General features: G+C 38.1%; 1 long non-coding RNA gene across 2 annotated transcripts in view; it reads left to right on the top strand.

The window, feature by feature from the left end:
* The window catches only part of LOC148125351 (uncharacterized), a 95,447-nt gene that overhangs the window by 35,626 nt on the left and 38,729 nt on the right, over positions 1-21,092 (top strand). Inside the window, exons 1-2 of one of the 2 annotated variants that reach the window (XR_015744375.1) lie at positions 11,068-11,210; positions 13,895-14,058. This is a non-coding gene — a long non-coding RNA (uncharacterized LOC148125351). Of the gene's footprint in view, positions 1-11,067; positions 11,211-13,894; positions 14,059-21,092 lie in introns of those variants that run through there. The other variant, XR_015744376.1, reaches the window with a different exon arrangement.

The following is a 21,092-nucleotide window of genomic DNA, read 5'->3' as shown; positions in this document are numbered from 1 at the left end:
ACATTTTGTTGTTGCCTTTTTTCTTTATTCTTTTTAATACTATAGCCAATAGTTAAACCTCTCACGTAAGCTTTTGTTGTATCCCAGAGATTTTGAAGGGACATATGCTCTGTCTTGTTTATTTCAAGAAATATTTTCAATTATTTTTTCACCCTTTCAATATATTCGTTATCTTTTAATATACTATTATTAAATGTCCATTTTCCAATCATTCTTTTTCCTTTCCACTTAATTTGAATAGGGTTATGATCAGCCCATACATTTGGCAAAATCTCTATATTTTCAATGTTTTCCATTAAGCCTGGGTCCATCCAAATCTGATCTATTCTAGATCAAGAGTGATGGGGATTGGAAAAGAAAGTATATTGCTTTTTGGTTGGATATAGTTCTCTCCACACATCCTTCAAGTTTAATTTCTTCACCATGTTATTAAAAGAAGATGGGAATAGTCTCCTTTTATTTTTATTTTTATTTTTTGGGACTTTTAAAGTCTTTGTCCTTGTCTGAAATAGCATTTAAATCTCCGACAATACATACATTTGTTATATTCATTTTCTACTATCTTACGATGGAGTTTATTATAAAATTCTTTTTGATTTACATTCGGGGCATATACTGTAAAAAGTCTTTTTCTGGTTTAATATTATTTCTATAAATAACATTCTTCCATCATCATCCTTATATACTTGTTTGTGTTGCAGCCAATCTTTTATATATACTACAATGTTATGACTCCCCTTCGAAATTCAAACGAACAAAACAGAAAGCAGCCGTTTCACAATTAAATCAAACGGAAAGAAGTCTTATTAGATAACGGCTGGCAGAAACCACAGCATAAATCTTACTCTGTCCGGCAAACCAGTCCTGGCAATAAATCCTCAGCCTCAGAGCTCTTTGCTGTAACGTCCTCACTCAAATAGTCATTTTGTTTCTGGCGAAATGCACCAGCCCAGCTGTGTCCTTTTATACTCATTAAGGCAACGTGCTACTTTACTGACTTGCTCTTCTCATTTGCTCCAGCTGATTTTGCCTTTTCAACCGTCTTCTATTTTTTACATTTAACCACAAATTTTCCAAGTTCTCATCTCCACTAGAAGACTCTCTCAAAACTTCCCTGTCAGCCATTCCTGGCTGTTCATCAGATAAAGAACCAGAGGAGATCAAAGGTCCTGACAATTCTAATACATCAGGTCTGTCGTCCTTTGACACGTCCATCTCCTCATCCTGGTTATCAGTCCAATCAGTAAGCCAATCTGGTTCAAATTGTTCTGACGTAACCTCTTCACTTGAACTCATATCAATCACAGAAGCTGAATCCAAGCCCAGAGCCACAACACTATCCCTCACCGCAGGGCCCTTCCCCCGGGTCTGACGATCCGGATGCGGTTTTGAAGGGAAACGTTCATGAAAGTCCCGAATGATGTCTGGAGCATGAACTGCAGACGCATCCATCCATGAGCAAATTTCCGAGTCATCCACTCTCCTCCCAACTAAATACTGAAAACGACCCTTGAGCCAACGCGAATCAGTAACGCTGACCACCGTGTCATCAACCTCCGCCTCCTCACAGGGCGTTGATGGGGAAGTCGTACCAGCTGGAGCACGCAGAGGACAGTCCGGGGAGCCAGGAACTAAAAGAGAGCGATGGAATACAGGGTGAATACGTATGGAGCGCAGTAAGGTGAGCCGGTATGCCACAGGGTTGATAACCACCTCAATCGGGAATGGACCGATGAAACGATGGTCCAATTTCCTAATTGGGCGATCGATCCGAAGTTGTTTTGTGGACAACCACACCTTGTCACCCACAGCTAACGGAGGCGATGCTCGACGTGACCGGTCCGCAAACCGTTTATAGTCCTCTTTCGCTCGTTCAAGTTGTTGTCTTACTAAACGGTGGACCACTTGTAGTTCCTCCAGAAAATCTTGTGTCTCAGGGACCGGTGAATCCATCCAAGTTAATGGGAAGAAGCGCGGATGATAACCTACATTCGCGAAAAATGGCGTTACCCGAGTGGAGGTGTGCTGCGAGTTATTAAAAGCGAATTCTGCCAATGGGAGGTATTTCGCCCAATCGCTTTGTCGCTGATTAACAAAACACCTCAAATATTGGGTAAGAATGCCAATCACCTTCTCAGTCCCGCCATCAGTTTCTGGATGGTGCGCTGATGCTAAGCACACCTGAACTTGTAGCGCTGCCATTAACTGTTTCCAAAACTGCGCAGTAAACTGAACCCCACGATCAGAAACCACTCTATCTGGCAGTCCATGCAGACAAAAGATATGCTGTAAAAATAGCTGAGCCGTAGTGCGGGATGAAGGTAATCTCCTACAGGGAATGAAATGAGCCATTTTAGTCAACATATCAACTACCACGAGTACCGTCGTGAAGCCCGACGAGGATGGTAAATGTGTGAGAAAATTCCATGGAGATTGCTCCCCATGGTCTGCTCGGAATCGGCAATGGTTGGAGGAGTCCAGGGGGCGCACCCGGCGCCGCTTTTGCTTGCCTACACTGGACGCAAGAAGCGACGTAAGAGAACACATCGTGACGAACCCGAGGCCACCAAAAAGTCCGGGTGACCAAATGCAAAGTTTTATAAAATCCAAAATGGCCAGCAGCGGGGTTATCATGACATTGTGTCATGATGAGAGCTCTCAACGACCTGGTAGGTGCGTATAATAAACCCCGATGTCGGAGCAAGTCCTCTTCAATGGACCATGGAGAATCAGGTCCGACAGCCCCCCGTCTCTGCTGCGTCCATGCATCCAATCGTTGCGCCTCTCGTATGCGAGCCCGCAAGTCTACTGGATCTTGCAGTACGGCCAAGGATTCTGGTGGTAACACCGTTCATAGAGGAAGAGGATTCTCGGGCCCGATATACTCGGGCTTCCGAGACAGCGCGTCTGCCCTCCGATTATGTCCACTCGGAACATAAGTAACGGAGAAATTGAACCTGGCAAAAAACAACGACCACCGAATCTGGCGTTGGTTCAATTTCTTAGCTGTGGTCAAATGTTCCAAGTTTCGGTGATCTGTCCGAACCTCTACCTTGTGCCGAGCCCCCTCTAAATGATGTCTCCAGGTCTCAAAAGCAGCCTTAATGGCCAACAACTCCTTTTCCCAGATGGTGTAATTGCGCTCTGAAGCTGTGAACTTCCTAGAATAGTATGCGCACGGGAAAAGAGGCGCGCCATCTTTCGAAGCTTGTAACAGTACCGCTCCGATAGCGACATTAGAGGCATCTGTCTCGACCACAAATGGACGATTCGGATCAGGATGCCTCAATATCGGCTCGGCTACAAACGCTTTCTTTAAAATGTCAAAAGCCTGTTGTTGCGGGGGGCCCCCACATAAACGGGACCTTCTTACAGAGGAGCTGAGTTATGGGGTCCATTACTTTAGCAAAGTCCGGGATAAAAGTCCGATAGTAGTTGGCGAATCCCAAAAGACGTTGGACGTCCTTGACTCGACGAGGGGCTTCCCAACTACACAATGCCTCAACCTTTTTAGGGTCCATAGCAATGCCCTCGGGAGAAATGATGTGCCCTAAAAACTCTATCGACGACTGAAAAAAGAAACACTTCTCCAGTTTCGCATAGAGCTTATGCTCCCGAAGACGCTGCAGCACTTGACGGACCTGATGAAGGTGGTGATCCCTGGACCGAGAGTAGATTAAAATATCATCCAGATACACCACGACAAACCGATCCAGCATGTCCCGAAAAATGTCGTTCATCAAATGCTGGAATACAGCGGGAGCGTTGGTTAGACCAAATGGCATGACGGTGTACTCGAAATGACCATAACGAGTGCCAAACGCCGTCTTCCACTCATCCCCCTTGCGCATCCGAACCAGGTTGTAAGCCCCACGCAGATCGAGTTTAGTGAAGATAGTAGCCTCCCGCAACCGCTCCATCAATTCCGGAATGAGCGGTAAGGGATAGCTATTCCTCACGGTGATAGAGTTTAGTCCTCTATAATCACAACAGAGACTCAGTTCTCCCGACTTCTTAACAAAAAGAACGGGAGCTGAAAGAGGGGACGACGAGGGTCGAATAAATCCCCGAGCTAAGTTTTTATCCAAAAACTCTCGGAGTGCAACCAACTCGGGCTCTGACATGGAGTATAATCTCCCCTTTGGCAATGGAGCGTCCGGTATCAGATCCACGGGACAATCATAAGCACGATGTGGGGGTAATCGGTCTGCCTCCTGTTCGCTGAAAACATCGGAGAAGTCCGATAGCTCCGAAGGAATCGAGACAGCAGGAGCGGCGATATCTTGGCCAGCACAAACATGCCTCAGGTGGTCCACACATTGTAGGCTTGGAAAAGAAATGGCGTTCTGCGACCAAGCCACCAACGGATCGTGCAAATGCAACCAGGACATTCCGAGCACCAAAGGGAGATGAAGGTTCGAGGTGACATAAAAACTTATCGCCTCCTCATGATCCCCAATACGCATACGCACTGGCTGAGTAGCACAGCGAATGGGTCCCGAGTTGAGTTCACGCCCATCTACGGTTTCCACCTTAATGGGTGGGTTCACAGGAATCAAAGGAATTACAAAATGTTTAACAAAAGCACAGTCCATAAAGCTGGTTGTAGCCCCTGAATCCACCAGCGCAACGGCAGGAATTCCTTCCTTCTGGGACTGTAGGAAGATACAAGTGTCCAAAAGTAAATGCCGAGGAGGACCAGGATTTACTTCGGCAATTTGGGATGGGGGTGGAGGATGTGCCCGACCTAGGGTTTCCCTGAGGTCGGGCCTACCCCGTTTCCCGACGGGCCAGGAGTGGTTTCAGACACAGGTCGGCGAGTCCTTCTCCGAGTGCAGGAATTTGCAAAATGTCCCGGACCCCCGCAATAAAGCCACAAGCCTTTCTGGAACCTTCTCGAACGTTCTCGCACCGTTAAGCGAGGGCGGAGTGCGCCTAACTCCATCGGCTCCTCAACATTAACCGTGGGTTGGAAAACTCTCGGTGGCGTGGGTTGTGCACGAGAAAACGAAGATGGTTCCATACCGAGCCGTTTGCGTCCACGTTGTTGTAAACGAGCTTCAATTCGTAAGCACTGAACTATCAATGCATCCAAAGTTAAAGCCCTCTCTGCATGGACCAGCTCATCTTTGATGGCATCAGACAAGCCTTCCTGGAATGCAGCCATATGAGCCGGTTCGTTCCAGTTGGAGTCCATACACAGCAAACGAAATTCTGCCGCATATTCCTGCAGGGAACGTTTCCCCTGATTAATGTCCCGTAACCGTCTGTCCACAGTTTGTATCTTAATTGGGTTCTCAAACATCACTCTCATTTGTTGAAGAAAACCCTGGAAATTATTCAACAACAGGCTATCTTGAACTAACAAGGGAGTAGCCCAATTAGCAGCCTGCCCGGTTAATAAACTGATCATAAATCCTACTTTAGACCGGTCAGTTGGGAAGTCTTCAGGCCTCAGAGAGATAAACAATTGGCATTGACCCATAAATGCCGGGAACCTGTCCATTTGCCCAAAAAATTTCTCCGGCATGGATACTGGGCTTTTCCTCACAGGAGGGGCAGGGGGAACAGCAGCAGGGCTTGGTAAGCTGGAAACATAATTCAGCAATTGTGTTACCTGATTCTGAAGCGGCACATTGCTTTGCAGTAGCTGATTAATTTGTTGTTGTTGCTGCTCTACCAAACGCTGCAGTTGATTTGAATCCATCTTGCTTTAAAGATGGTTTGTTTTGGCCAGAAACAATAATGTTATGACTCCCCTTCGAAATTCAAACGAACAAAACAGAAAGCAGCCGTTTCACAATTAAATCAAATGGAAAGAAGTCTTATTAGATAACGGCTGGCAGAAACCACAGCATAAATCTTACTCTGTCCGGCAAACCAGTCCTGGCAATAAATCCTCAGCCTCAGAGCTCTTTGCTGTAACGTCCTCACTCAAATAGTCATTTTGTTTCTGGCGAAATGCACCAGCCCAGCTGTGTCCTTTTATACTCATTAAGGCAACGTGCTACTTTACTGACTTGCTCTTCTCATTTGCTCCAGCTGATTTTGCCTTTTCAACCGTTTTCTATTTTTTACATTTAACCACAAATTTTCCAAGTTCTCATCTCCACTAGAAGACTCTCTCAAAACTTCCCTGTCAGCCATTCCTGGCTGTTCATCAGATAAAGAACCAGAGGAGATCAAAGGTCCTGACAATTCTAATACATCAGGTCTGTCGTCCTTTGTCACGTCCATCTCCTCATCCTGGTTATCAGTCCAATCAGTAAGCCAGGCTGGTTCAAATTGTTCTGACATAACCTCTTCACTTGAACTCATATCAATCACAGAAGCTGAATCCAAGCCCTTTTTCTTTTTCTTTGAAAGAGCCCAATACATTTTTCCCAAATTAGTATCCTTTAGAAGGTCTGCCTGTTTACCTATGATGTGTACTTCTTGTATACAAGTTATGTCTGCATTTGTGTCTTAAGTTTTTCAAATGATTGTTTTCTTTTTAATGTTGAGTTTAAACCACTGATATTAACTGAGAATAAGGTGATTTCTCTGTTCATGTTACTGTCTGTGTAGAGTGTTTTTGGTTTCTTTTCTTGTTCTGGGTTCTCTTGCACTTGGTCTGTTGTCTTCATCTTTTCTAAGTTTCTGAGATTCTGACTGTGGTGCAAGTTCTTTCTCTTCGGAGAGTTGTTCTTCCTGACTTCTTGTATTTAAATCTTCTCCCCTTTCACGTTCTTCCTCAGGTCCCAGATATTGTTTGCGAAATTGATGTGCTTTCTCTATTGTATCAATTTTATATTTTTTATCCTGCCATGCTACTAGGAGCCCTTCTGGGGTGAGCCATCTGAATGATATACCATTTTTAATTAACTGAGATGACAAAAACTGGTAGCCCCTTCTTTGTTCCCTAACTCTCCTGGGTATTTGCTTCAATGTTACCACTTCATGATCTTTATGTATCAGTGGCTTGTCTCTGGTCTTGCCATATAGCATGTCTCATATCGTCTTTCTCGCGAATCAGATGTGGACTTCTCAGGGTAGTCTGTGTCTTTGGGCGTAATGCGTGTATACTCTGTAAACCTCATCAATATCATTCTCAATTTCCTGTTTGTCTTTCTGTAGGGCTGTTGCTATCAAGTTCGCCATTATTTCACGTAGATCTTCCTTTTTATCTTCAACAACATTCTGGAATCTCAAATAAAATGATGCTTTTTCTAGTTCTATATGCACCACAGAATCCCAAGGTTCACAATATAAAAGTTTCCACTTTTGTTCCGATTCCTCTAATCTCTTTTCCACCACCTTAGTTCTTGCCTCTACTGTATTTAATTTTTGTTCATTTTTTGTCATTGTCTCCTGCATCTTTCCGATTTTACTATCCAAATTGTGTATCTCGTTGTTCACTCCTCCTATTTCCGTTCTCATTTCTAATTTCATGTCTTCGTGATTCCTTGCTATCACTTGATGGGTTTTTACCATCATTTCCTGCATCATGGCAAGTGTTGACTGTACTGCCTGCAAACTTTGGCCGGAACTTGTCTTTTCTGCCAATAACATTGCATCAATCGATCTCTGTCCCAGAGGTGAAGATGTCACTGTTGTAGGTTTCTTCCCTGATTTTACATTTGTAGTTGTTGTTGCCATTTTAACTATTTGTAAAAGCTCTCTCCAATCCACCATCAACTATCCTAGTAGAGTTATATTGTCTTCTCCTTTAAATACAGTATACGTATTTATACATATATTGTTAAATAAGAGTTTTCTATTATAGATAGTCCCAGACAGATCTTATTTCTATTTCTTAACTGGTCAAATATTCTAAGGTTCAGAGAGTTAAATATTAATCCAATACATATTTAGTTAATCCACTATAAATACAAGTAAATAGATACCAGTATGTTTAACCAGAAAACACCAAACCTATATAATCACATAATTAATGTAAATAGTTAAAGCATCCAGCTCATTAATATATTTAAATATATGAATTTATCTATTTCCTTAAGGATATATATTTAATTGAAGTAAGTAAGTCTGATTTCTTTTTTTTTTCTCTTAGGTTTCTTATATAGTACTTTTAAACAAAAATTGATTGGTATAGTTTATCAGTAGAGCAATAAGATGAAAATAATAATACTATATAATTATTCTTTGACCATTTAATTCATATGCTTATAGAATCACTTTCCAACAATTATTCAATTAATCCAAAAAGTTCAATCAGTATTAAGCAATATTCTGTATACAAATTTCTAATATATTTACCTCTATCAAATTAATTTTCTACCAACATCACTTAAATAGGTTTGTATCTTATCAATATCTATTAAATCAGATCCAGAGATTTTTTTTTTGTTAATTGTCTTACAACAGCTCTTAATTCAAAATGTCCTCATTCCAAGTTGCACAGTCACTTTCTCCATTTGTGTATTTTCTTGGTGCTCTTTTGTTCTTTTATTCCCGCACAGTCACAGTTTCAGTTATGAACCTTAAATAAATCTTTCTTATTTTGTTGTCAGGATTGTCTATTAATATTTATCAAATTAAAGTTTCTTTTCCCCAGTCCTTTCTTCCGATCTTTCAATGCGTCAAAAGTTCGTTCCCAAGTTTTATACTCTTAATTGTCCTTTCATTTTCCTATACCACTTAATCACTTCTTCTTTTTTCTTTCTTCTCAAATAAAGAGACAATAAGGTTCTATAATTCACTCCTCCACTCGCAAAGCAAATGCTGTTATCTCACCCTTTGTCTCCTCAGGTTTCACGATTCCATTAGTCAGCATAAATCTCTGCCATTGCTTCAGTCAGCGCTCCTGTCAAAAACTCCGCCGCTTCACCACACCACTCAGTTCAGAGCTTCCTTTACCGTACTTGCCAATATTCTGAAAATCTTCTTTAAATACGCCTTTCCAGTGCTCAGCCTGCTGTTTCCCCCTTTTCGCTTCTTTTAATCAGCTGGGCTGCTGCATCTCTGGTTCCGATCATCACGGTTGTCATGATCTCCCTCTTCTGCCATTGGTTTTCAGAGGGTTCTTCCATTCTCCGGGATCACGGCACCTCCCCAAGACCTCCGTGTCTTCCCCTTTCTTTTGCCTACCCCTCCAGGGTTCAACACGCTCCAACAAGCCACCAAGTAGCAGAAATTGGAATCTTTCAGAGTAGCGATCCACTCCTCAGCTCCACACCGACACAGCACCCAACAGGAAGTCCAAATTTATATGGCAAGGGAAAAAAACCAGAATAAAATATAAATTATTACAGGATGATAGAAAGAAAGGAGGCTTTGGTCTTCCAGATTTTGAAACATACTACTATGCTGCGATAGCAACCTGGCTTGAAGACTGGGTTAATTTGATAAATAAAAGGATCTTATCATTAGAGAGCTTTGATCTCCAACTTGGATGGCATGCATCTATGTGGGATGGAAAGAGTAAACATCACTTGTACTTTCAAAGGCATTATATAAGGAATGTGTTAATAAATAGTTGGGAAAAGATAAAAAAGTACATTACTGTAAGGTCTCACTGTGGTTTTCTACAATGGAGGCAGTTATACATACAAGTGTTTTAGATTTTGATAATATTGTAAAATATGAAGATCTATTACATCAAACCAGAGAGTTAAAGGGTAGGAATCAAATACTGTACAAATTCAAGGAAAAGAGATAGCATGGTGGCCCTATGCGCAGATACAATCGCATTACAAAAAAGATAAAGAACAATTTGGTTTTAACATGACCTACCAAGAATTAGATAAAATTTGGCATGGAGAGGAAAGGAAGCTGATTAGTAAAATATATAAATATCTATTGAATTATAAATTAAAAGAAGAAACAGTTAAAGAGTGTATGATAATTTGGGCATAAAATGTGGGCCACAGTTTTGAATTAGACAAGTGGGAACATATTTGGGAAATAAACTACAAACTAACTATGTCAGCCTCGTACAAAGAGAATCTCTATAAAATGGTTTATCGTTGGCACTTGCCACCCGTGAGACTGGCTAAGATGTTCCCGAACCTCCCCTCAAACTGCTGGAAGTGTAACTGCGCCCAGGGAACATACTTCCATATGTAGTGGACATGTCCATATGCACAGAGGTTTTGGAAAAATATCAAAAATTGGATTCTAAATATAACTAAACAAGAAGTAAAATTTGAAGAGTTCCAGTTTGTCAGGCTTCGGAGGCAGCAGGAATTCGCGTTTGTGCACGATCCCTGCTGCGCTCGCTGCTGGAGTGCCTTCGATCCAATTGGATTAGGAGGCTATAGTTATCCTGTAGGAATAACTGAAGAGAGGGGAGATCCGGGCAGGGGTCGGGAGATATCGCACCCCCCTTTCCCAGCCAGCTTAACTCCCTTTTCCAAAGGTGGTGGAGCGGCGGTCAGCAATGGCCGCCACAAAGAAACAAGTTGTGTGCAGGAGGAAGTGAAGAAAGAGAAGGCTTTTGGCTTAACCGGGATGACAGTTAACATCTGAATACCCTGGAACTTTGGCTCTTTAAGTGATATATTGTTTCCCAGAAGATTGTTAAGCTGCAGTGGAAAGTAAAGGGAAAGTTTTTTTTTTCTCCTCACTTTCTGTTAGTGTTTGGGGATAAACCCCCTAGCAGAGTGTGCAGCAGCAGTCAAGCCAGGCAGGCAAATGAGAGAGAGAGTGGGCCCAAGAGTATACACACACTGGAGACAAAAACACTGTTTGTGGTTTTAAAATAGTTATTTAATTCACACAGAGATTAAGAAGTGTCATTCAGTCCATTATCATTATCCAGTATATCCATCCAGTTATCAAGTCCATTAACAGTAAATACAATGTCTTTATCTGCTTGTAAATCTTCTCCTCCCGATACCTTTATCTCAAAGACAACGCTGAATGCACAGCTCACCAGGCAAACAGTCCTTGTGTTCAGTTGAAATGGTATCTGGCACAGTAGCCTCCAAAAGCAAGCAGATAGACGTTCCAGCAGGCAGCAGACCAGGAACAGAACCAGGTGCATCCAGAAGCAGGGTCTATTACGTTTCCCTTCCTACCTTTATTACTGCCTGCAACCGCACCCACAATGACATTGCAGTTTCTTGTGCTTAAAGCTACAAAACACTTTAACCTAGGTTTACATATTTATTCAACCCAAACCTGGTTGGTGTATCCATATACCCAACACTTTCCTTCCCACAGAGACAGCAGATGGAAATCGGAAATACCCACTTTGGCAGCAGAAGGTACTAACTTTGAAAATTAAAGCCAAAGACATTAGATTTCTAAACACTGACATTTAAAATTTAAAATCTTTTTGCTTTAAGTGGGAAGGGAGAGAGGTAAATGATTTATACCAACGTTTGTTGAAGGTGACTGCTTGGAGTTTTATAAGATTAGAGATTAAATTGCAATAAAACTTCCAAAAAATACCTTGGAATTGTGTAATTGAATTCTACCCCAGGAAGAGAAAGTAGAAGAAAGTGCTAAATGAAACAGACTGTGCTGATTGTGCTGACTTTGATTGCTTGATGACTTTGGGACTTTAACTATCTTTTGAAAGACTAAGAAAACATTTGGATTGTTTAAAAAAATTTTTTCACAATGGTATCTGTTGAAGAACTGAAAATGCAATTTGAAAAATTAAGAGAAGAGGAAGAAGAAGGCAAGGGTTCCTTTGGATCTATCCTTTGCTTTTTAGAAATGGCAATTTCTACTTATCAGGAAATGCAACAAGAAAAAGGCTGGGATGATGAAGAAGAAGCCATCTTTAATGGACATATGATTTTAAATGAGAAAGAAAAGGGTAAAAAGGAGAAGAAAATGAAGAATTTAAATTCTAAAAAAACAACCAAGAAAGGGAAAAATAAGGTGAAAAATTGATATAATGTCAGAAAGCAACAGAAAAGAGGAATACAACAGAGAGGGGAGACTAAAAGGCTGGAGATTGAGAGGGGGGGGTAAAAAGGTTAGATTTGACAAGGAAGGAAGGGAAAAAGTGAAGGGAAGTTATAAAGGCTTAAAACAAGATGCTAATAAACAGGTTTTTTTCAGAGATAAAGGGTAAAACATAATCTAAAAAGAGATTCTGCAAAAGTACACAAGATTGTATTGTAGTATTTGTATTTGAAATATGTGTTAATAGAATATTGTAGGGAATGTGTAATTAATGTGTAATTAGTTTAATTAACTAATTTGTTATGGAACATTATTTTTAATATACTATAAGATCACTATGTTTTATATTTTAAAATGTTATGTAGAATGTACTAAGCAGAATCAGAATAGAAACTATGTATTATTTTAAGTGTTAAATTTGGGGGGAAAATAGAAAGGTGTCATACTTCAACCAGTGATTACAGGAAAAAGTTTGTGTTAAAGAGAAAGATAAATGGATAATTGAAAAAGAACGGACAAAAGATACAAGTATAATGATTTAAATTGAGATTAAATAAATAAAATAGAATTAAGAGAGTGAAAAGAGGGGAGAAGACATATGGAAAATATAGAATGTTAAATAAGATATGAAATAGTATATAAGGTGAGCATGAATTTGATTTATGTCTGTACAAAAAATTATAACCCGGGGTTAAGCCGCTTTCTAAAAAGAAGTTTTATGTTTTTATGTTATGTATTTTGTTAGCTTATGTTTGTTTATTGAGGATTAATGATGTTGGATAAGAACATATGAAATAGTAATAATATGAAATATAGTAATATGAAATACATGAAAGTATAAGTTTAATGAATAAAATTGAACAGAAATAAAGGAAGAAACAGTGAGAAGTTGGAAAAGAGTAATAAGATATGAAGTTGAATATATAAGATGCATATTAAATTGTGTGTGGAAACGTGATAATTTAGAACTATGTTGTACTTAAATGAGATGTCTTATTTGTTTTGTTAAGCAGTTTTTAGAAAAGATGTTTTATGTTCTTATGTTTTATGTTTTGTTTGTCTGTGTATTCTCTTTGAAAATTAATAAAATTTGTTACAAAAAAAAAGAAGTAAAATTTGAACCCGAAACCTTTTTGCTGCGTATGATAGACTCAAAAATAGAAGAAAAATATCAATATTTAATCTTGCACATTATAACGGCAGCCAGAATAAGTTATGCTCAAAATTGGAAACTGTCTATTGTCCCTTCAGAGGAGATGGTCGTTAAAAATATTCACGAGTGTGCAGAGATGGACAGCCTAACCAAATTACTAAAAAACAACAAAGGTAGTGAATACTACAAAGTTTGGAACTGTGGTACAAATGTTTAAAGAAAAAGTAACATTTGATAACTGAATAAAGTATGAAATTATGAAGGACGTGCGTTTAATTATAAAGTATCCTGTGAAATTAAAACATTAAAAGAACGAGGAAGGTATTGTAACAAAGTAGTTCACATTAATGTTATGGGGTAAAAGAAAAAAAGGAAAGAAAAATTTAACCAATGCTCAATACCTGCTGCAAAATGTATATATGTATATATATATTTGTTTATATGTTTGTTTCTTTCTTTTTAAATGTTTTAAATATATGAAACTTAAATAAACTTTATTTTAAAACTCAAAAAAATAAATATTAGAATTGATGTTACACAAAGAATTATTGATTAACTAGATATAAATTTAATTTGAAATAGATATGGAAATGAGAATATACTAAAAGAATATTAATTAATATTTAATAATGTGATGAAAGAGGCAACAGGGAGTATAAGATTTAAAATGGATAAATTATTAGTAGTTTTTAAAAATATTGAATAGACAAAAGTGGGAATATAAAGTTAGTATGTAATTGGTTTTTGGAATACTCTATTCTATTCAAATCATATATAAATAATCCTTGACTTACAACAGTTCATTTAGTGACCTTTCAAAGTTACAATGGCACTGAAAAAGTGACTTATGACCGTGTTTTACACTTATGACTGTTGCAGCATCCCCACTGTCATGAGAGGCCAGGCGAGGAGAAGCGCCCTTTAATGTGAGTGATGGTGAGTTGCCATGCCCACCCAGTCACATGACTACCAAGCCATATCCACCAACTGAACCACACCCACAGAACCGGCTGTTAAAAAATTTGAATCCCACCCGTGTCAAGGTATGACATTTCAAAAATCAGTAAAAACACAATGGAAAAATTTTATTTTTGAGAATTAAAAATTTACTTCCTCTGTGTGTGTGTGTGTGTGTGTGTGTGTGTGTGTGTATCAATACTTCTAAATATACATTTGTAAGAAGTATTTTTGATTTTCCAAAAACTCAGGATACTTCAGTATTTCTCAGAAGTATCTTTTTTGGACAAACTGTACTTGATAAGAATAGATAAGCATATTAATGTAGGTGACTGACAAACAGATGTAGAAAATGCATAAGGCTATTAACTAGAACAATAGATAGATATTATATGAAATATGAATACATGGGCAGTCAAATAAATGCATATTAATTCCCATACAATTTTGAGAAATCAGGAATAAACACAGGATTAAACTTTACCAAGGACAGAATTAAACTTCACCAAAAAACAGTTTTAAACCAAAACTCAGAAAGCGTATGTAAACTCACATTTGAATGTCAATCTTTCTAGCTAGCCAAGAAGCCTTGCTGAATGTCACTCATCTTGATTCCTTGTCATTAAAAATCTTCTTTCTGCAGCTCTGCTACGTTATTCAATTATTTCTTTAAAGTGCTGGTCATTGCATTCTGGTTGGAAGTACTTCCAGGGGAATATTTCCTCCCAACAGCAGTGTAAAAAGCTTAAAACAACCCTTCCCCTTTAAGAAAGTATCAGTATAGGAAACAAAAGCTCCTTCGGAGACAGTAAGTCTAGGCATACTGCCAAGAATGTAATAAGGGTGGAAAAAAACAAAAGGAGATTTCTTCTAATCACCGGTTCCCCAAACTGCTTAGAAAGTTAACAAGGGTTCTATAGAACCGGTCAGAACCAGTAGAATCCCACCCCTGCCTTGACAACTTACTGCTGGGCTGTCAAACTCAATTTCATTGAGGACCACATCAGGGTTGTGTTTGACCTCACATGGCTGGGGGTGGGCATGGTTGGGTGGGGGTGGCCAGCTTGACATCACTCATGTCGGAGGCACCAGTGATGGCCAAGGCAGGACTTCCCTGAGATCCTCCCTCACCCTCATTATAATCTTCCTTCCTTCCTTCCTTCCTTCCTTCCTTCCTTCCTTCCTTCCTTCCTTCCTTCCTTCCTTCCTTCCTTCCTTCCTTTCTTCCTCCCTCCCTCCCTTCCTCCCCTCCCTCCCTTCTCCCTTTTCCTTCCTTTTCTTCTTTTTCCTTCCCTCTTCATTCTTTCTTCCTTCCCCTCTTACCTTATTTTTCTTTCCCCGCTCTCTTTCCATCTTCCTTCTTTCCCTTTCCTCTTTCCCTTTCTCCTTTCCTATCCTTTCTTGCATGCTCAAATGCAAAAGGGGAAACATTTTCCTTTTGTTTTGTTTTTAGTTTATTTTGATATTCCTCTGCCAGTGAAAATGGAGCCCACCCCCCCATGCCCCATTTTCAGGTGCAACAGCTTCCTGCAGCCCTCTGCCAGTGAAAACAGGGTGCCACATGTGGACCGCCCCAAGCTCCATTTTTGCTGGCAGAGGGCTGCAGGAAGCAGTTGCTCCCAAAACGAGCTTTGTTTTTGCTGGCAGAGGCACTGCAGGCTGGTCCTTTGCTGTTTCCAGACTGGCGCCATGGCCAGATCTAAGCACCCCACTGGCTGGATCTGGCCCGCGGGCCTTGAGTTTGATACCTCTGGCTTACCATGTCATGATTTTTAGGGTGGAAGTGGGAATGTCTCAATTTTAAATTTAATAAATTGATTTTAAGTGATGCTCTGCCTTCTTCCAGTATCATGAAAATCAGTTATTTATAACATTTATTAGTTACCTCACAGATAATGCTCAGAGTAAGCTACAATAAAATACAAACCAAATCCATATAAAATGTTTTTTAAAAAAGTGCAGTGAAACTGCAGCCTATTAAAACTCCAGGTATTAAACCCAAATCACGAGAACATTTTCTACTGTTACAAAATAACCTACTTTAAAAATTATAAAGGAAATGAAAATAATTATATTAAGGAACCACAATCCCAATTTTGAAGACTACTGCTCTGCTCAAAATTAAATGTTAATAAATGTTAGGATGAATAAAAAATGGAGACGTGCTGTAAAAGACTTGAGATGCAAAACTATTTAAAAACTCACAATTATATAAATATGACCACATCTTGCTTTTAGGTTAAGTCCTTCTGACAGTTCACATGGAACAGAGTTGGTTGTCTCCAATAATTTTGTTAGACATGTATGCTATATTTTGCTGTCAAAATATTGCACCTTTCATAAATGCAGATTTCCTACTGTGTATCTTTGCACAACAATTTGCTTTTTGAGATGAAACCAAGCACATTTTTTTTAAAAAAGGCAATTTTGCAAGTGTTCCAGGGTGGTATAATCTGTACTTCTCTTGAAAATCAAGACTGATAAGGATAGCTTGTCTCTCCAACATACTCTTCTGTGGCAGGAGTGTTAAAAATTATTGAGATTCCTAATAGAGGAAAATATGATTTTATATGCAAACAAAAAGTGCTAATTCTATTTTAGAGCAAGAAAAAAGTTTTGAGTGCTCTGAGAATTATATTAGCTTTGAGGTGCTAAAAAAATTAGCACATGGATTTCAAGGAGGGTTGTCTCAGATGCAGGGGGTCCTAAAATTCAGGGTCCCTTCATTTCCCAGTTCCTAACAGATTTGCTCCTTTGCTTTTTTATCTTCTGGCTTTCCACATGCTGCCAGCAGTGTTCTTGAGGACTGAAGACCATGGTTCCCAATTCTAGGGTAGAATTCTTTATGTCACTACTGGGAGTTAAGTAGGGACTATATCTATTATTTCCAGACTGGTATGGAGCTTGTTTTCTTGTTTTGTAAGTTGTTAGGTTCAACAGTTTGTTAATATTCCAAGGAAGATAATATATTCAGATGTGGCCTGAAGCAAAAGCCAACAGACTTGATTGGACTGAACCATGGACAACCCAGAAGTATACTGTTAGACAGGAATAACAATCAAATATTTATTAAGAGATAACTGTCCTTTCTGGGTAATATGTACAAGCACACAGATGTCAAACTCACAATGTCATGTTGCTGTCACATGACATTTTGTGATATTTCCCATTTGCAGAGTTGGGTGGACGTGGCCTGCGCGTGGCACATCTGGCCTGCGGGCCACCAATTTGACACCCCTGCTTTATCTGAAAGGGAAAACAATGACATATTTCAAATACTGAAAGGCCTGAAAAAGTATATTCACACACACACACACACACACACACACACACACACACACACACTTTTTGATACAGAATACAGAAAAGGACAACATTTTGGTAATATCAGGCTCCAATTAATTAAATTATCACCAATCTATCTCATTCTTTCAGGCAGGGACAATAGAGCATGTCATAGAATTTTGTTGTGTGACTTCCAATACCTTGGTTTGCATCTTTAATTGTTGGAACAAACCAACATTAAACAAACATTACTGATCTTTGATCAGGCTTAGTACGGCTGCTGTTAGCAGTGTACTGTTTCTCATTTTACACACTGCACAAACTTTTAATTTCTTTTATCTAGTTACCTTGTATCTAGTTACCTTGTAGAGATCTCATTTTCACATAAATCTATGAGTTATTAAAAATCCAAGCTTAGAAGGATGCCATAAAAAGGTATTTGTAAGATATGATGATTTGAAATAATAGTCTTATCCCATGTGTGTGCTTTTTTACTACCTGTATTAATTATTTCATTTAACGCCATGATATTATTTCTAGTCACTGAGACTGAGAAAGGAGTATTATATAACTGCAGTCTAGTTATAGCAGATGTCTAGTTTCTAATTTTGTTATTTGTACTTGGGCATTAATCTAAGAAGATAGTTTTACAATTATCTCAAAAAATACAGTTTCCTAGGCACGTTAAACTTTTTATTATTCAGCACATATAAAACGTGATCAGGTGCAAACATCCATTTACATTTGTTCTTTAGTGACATTTCAGTTATAAGACTCCTTACTTATGGGGGAAGGGTATGGTATGGTTATAAAGAAAATATAGATATTCCTATACTATACACATTGTTGTATGTTTCCTTTGAAGTAATAGTTGTTTTATGAGCTTGGGAATCCATATTCCTTTTTTCCTTAGTCCAAGTATTTTTTGTGGAAAATAAAAATGATTTCCAAGTACTCATTTAAATGTATAAAGTGTGGAACTCTAACCCTAACCCATGTAAATGCAGCACTCTTTTTTTTAAGATATGGAGTGTCCCAATCCCTTACAAAGTATATATTGTGATAAATAGGATGAAGAGACTTGAACTAAAAGTACAACATGTTGAAGGGTGCTGAACTTGTCCATCTCTTTATCCTCTTACCCAATGCTTTTTTTCTAGGAGAATTGACCTCTAGTGTTCAAGAAGTACAGCTAAGATAAAAATTACTCTATGAATTGTACTGCCTATAATGCAGAGATCTTCAACCTCAAAACTGGGCATATTTGAAATTTTGAGAGCATAGCATGGGCACTGTCATAAACTGATAGTCATCCCATGACTATTATATTAGAATATAAACCCAAATTGTACTGCTTTGCGCATGCGTGCGTGCACGCACACACACACACACACACACACACACACACCAGTCATTCTGTTCTGCTACTCTTTTCTGAGACAGTCTACTGTGATTGAAAAACCATGGATGAAATCTTGTCTCTCACTTCCCTGGTTATACAAAATTTCAGTCTGGTTTATCATGCCAGGTAATGACATGGCATTTAGAAACTCACTACACTAACTGGTTCATCTTCTAAGGATAAGTTCTTGTTAGCTTCCTTTTCTTGCATTTCATTGTTTACATTTTTATTGTTACACAGTTATATTTCATTATGCAAACAAAAGGCCAATTAGTGACTGAGAAGAAGAAAGGATGAATAAATTAGGTTTCCATACCTAGACAAAAAAACAAAACAAAAACACAGGCTCTCAAAGATCCTTTTTTTTTGGTAGAAGCTGTACAGCTAAAAAACATGAATAAAAGTAAATGATCGAATTATAGTATTATACCTTATAGCCACTAGTTTATTTTATTGCTTTATTTTATTTTATTATTTTATTTTATCCAAGAAGAAACCAGCATGGCTGCACAAAGATCTCTCTGAGAAATTTAAAGAAAAAAAGGATAAATACAAAAAATGGAAAGGAGGACACGTAACTAAGGCAGAATATCACCAGATAGCCAGAATGTAAAGATGAAGTCAGGAAAGCAAAGGCTTAGAATGAACATAGACTTGCACAAAAGTCAAAGATAATAGAAAAACTTTCTTCTAATATATAAATAACAAGAAAAACTGAGGAAATAATCAGTCTACTAAAGAGAGAAGATGGCAAAGAAGTAACAGGCAGCAGAGAGAAAGCAGAGCTGCTTAACTCATTCTTGCTTTGGTCTTCACGCAAAAAGAAACAATAGTTCAACCTACCAAAAACATAACTGTAAAAAACAGACTAGAAATAAAAGTTAAAGTAAGCAAAAAATGTCTGATCTTGATGAATACAAATCATTGGGATCTGAGTTCTTTTTTTTAATTCAAGTTTTTATTTTATAGCATATAATACTTCCAATTAAATTGAACAATGTGTTGTCTGGGTACAAATAGTTTTAGGAAATAATAATCAAAATGTTTACAATGATATTCATTACATTGATATTAATTATAGTAATGTTAGTAATAATAATACCAATATTATTTGCTTAACGAATTCAACTTACCTTTCTTATATCACTGATCCTTTTCATATATTCCCATTTCTAGCTCCTGTTTTTTTCAGCTAGCCATTGATAAAATAAGTCCCAAATCAAAAAGTAGTTGGTTTCTTTCTTTTTCTTGATTATAAATGTTAACCTATCCATTTCTGCACATTCTAATATTTTTTAATTACAATTTCATCCGTTGGGATCTCTTCACTTTTCCATTATATACAATTCTAGCTGCAGTCAAAATACAATTCTAGCTGCAGTCAATACATGTAAAATCAAATATACATTCCCTTTATTATATTTATCCAGTAAAAATAAAAAATAACTCTGGTTTCGAATTAATATGCTGTTTTATTATTTTCTCGAACCATGTATGGATTTTTGTCCAATATTTTTTCCCCTTTTGACATGTCCATTATGTATGATAATACAAACTGGGTGTTTCATGGCATTTCCAATATTTTGCAGACTTATCCTTAAATATCTTTGCTAACTTTGAAGGTGGAAAATGCCATATATAAAACATTTTATAAAGATTTGCTTTGTATGCAGTAGACATTGTTAATTTATACAGTAGTTTCTATCCCATAGTTTTGCCATTTCTCTAACTCTATCGGACAATCAAAATTTTTAGCCCATGCTATCATTATCTCTTTTACTTGTTCATCTTCCATCTTAATACTTAGTAAGCTATATATTTTCTTAATTAATTTTTCATCTGTCCCTGTTAACAACTGATCTATTTCTGTTAGTTCTTTAAGGAAACCATACATTTGACATCCTTCTCGTATCTAGATTGTATCTGCAGATATGACCACCATGTTATCTCAATCCCTTGATCACTCAGTTCCTGCTTGGTTTTAAGTTCTTCCTTTTCATTCAAAATATATTTTTAAAAGAATATTTTTATTATACATTTTCCTTTGTTATACATAACATTTCCATTTCTGCAATGGCAGTGTACTGTCTTTATCAAATCTTTTGAATACACATATTATACACGACTATGCTGAAGTGATTGTGTGGATCACAACAAATTGTGGCAAGTCCTTAAAGAGATAGGAGTACCAGACCATCTTATTTGTCTCTTGAGAAACCTATATGCGAGTCAAGAAGCAACAGTGAGAACTGGACATGGAACCACTGATTGGTTCAAAATTGGGAAAGGAGTTCGGCAAAGCTCTATACTGTCACCCTGCCTATTTAAGTTATATGCAGAGCACATCATGAGAAAGATGAGCGAGATGAATCAAAAGTTGGAATTAAGATTGCCGGGAGAAATATCAACAACCTCAGATATGCAGATGATACC

Source organism: Pseudonaja textilis, chromosome 7 (assembly GCF_049901715.1).
Source record: "Pseudonaja textilis isolate UNSWEBS1 chromosome 7, rPseTex1.2, whole genome shotgun sequence".
In the NCBI taxonomy this organism is placed as follows: domain Eukaryota; kingdom Metazoa; phylum Chordata; class Lepidosauria; order Squamata; family Elapidae; genus Pseudonaja; species Pseudonaja textilis.
Note: the sequence above shows the minus strand (reverse complement) of the source record. Positions and strands in the feature narration are given on the sequence as shown.